This window comes from Octopus bimaculoides, chromosome 25, assembly GCF_001194135.2.
Source record: "Octopus bimaculoides isolate UCB-OBI-ISO-001 chromosome 25, ASM119413v2, whole genome shotgun sequence".
NCBI classification, from domain to species: domain Eukaryota; kingdom Metazoa; phylum Mollusca; class Cephalopoda; order Octopoda; family Octopodidae; genus Octopus; species Octopus bimaculoides.
In genome coordinates, this window is record NC_069005.1 from 31942853 (window position 1) to 31943745 (window position 893).

Genomic DNA, 893 nt, shown 5'->3' on the forward strand with positions numbered 1-893 from the left:
CAGCAGACGCAGTATTTAATCCCGAAAGCGATATCACAAGTTTTTTTTTTCCGATACTACAATTTATTTTCAGACGTGGCTGTGTGATAAAAAAGCTTATTTCCGAACCACATGGTTCCGATTTCAGTCCCATTGAGCGGTACGCGGCACCTTGGGCAAGTGTCTTCTACTACAGCCTAAGGCCGACCAAAGCTTTGTGAGTGGATGACAGACGGAAACTGAAAAAAGCCCTCGGATATATATATATATATATATATATATATCAGATCATTAAGAATGGAATGTCCGATTTTCTTAGGCACAAAGTTTGACAATCGTTAACTCAAAAGTTTTATCATGACAATTCTTTGTTTTACAACATTGAAGAGTTACATCATCACTTTTCGAAATGCAATTCACGGTGTTTAATTATATTGTGAGTTTTCTCTTGTAAATCAATTTTTGTGATTCCATGGATAGATCAAAGATTCGTGTTGTTTATGAATGTGAGTTCCTTCGAGGAGCCAGTGCATCCTAGACGGCTCGAAACATCAATGAGGTGTTTGGTGAAGATGTGGCGAATGAGCACACTTTAATGCTTCATTTGTTTCGTTCGTTAGACAGCGGCCATGCTGGTGCACCGCCTTGAAGAATTTTTAATCGAATGAATCGCTTCCAATACCCTTTCAGTTTTTCTTTTCTCTTGTTTTTAAAGACTCGTACTTGCTATATCTGTCTATTTTGCCGAACTGCTAAGTTGCGGGGACGTATACACACCAACACCGGTTGCCAAGTAGTAACGGGTAACAAATACATGTAATCAACTAGCCGCTACCCATCAAATGTTATACCTTGCTGCACCTGTAGTAAAAAGGATTATTATTGTTGTTGCTGTCGTTGTTAGCGCCCCTATT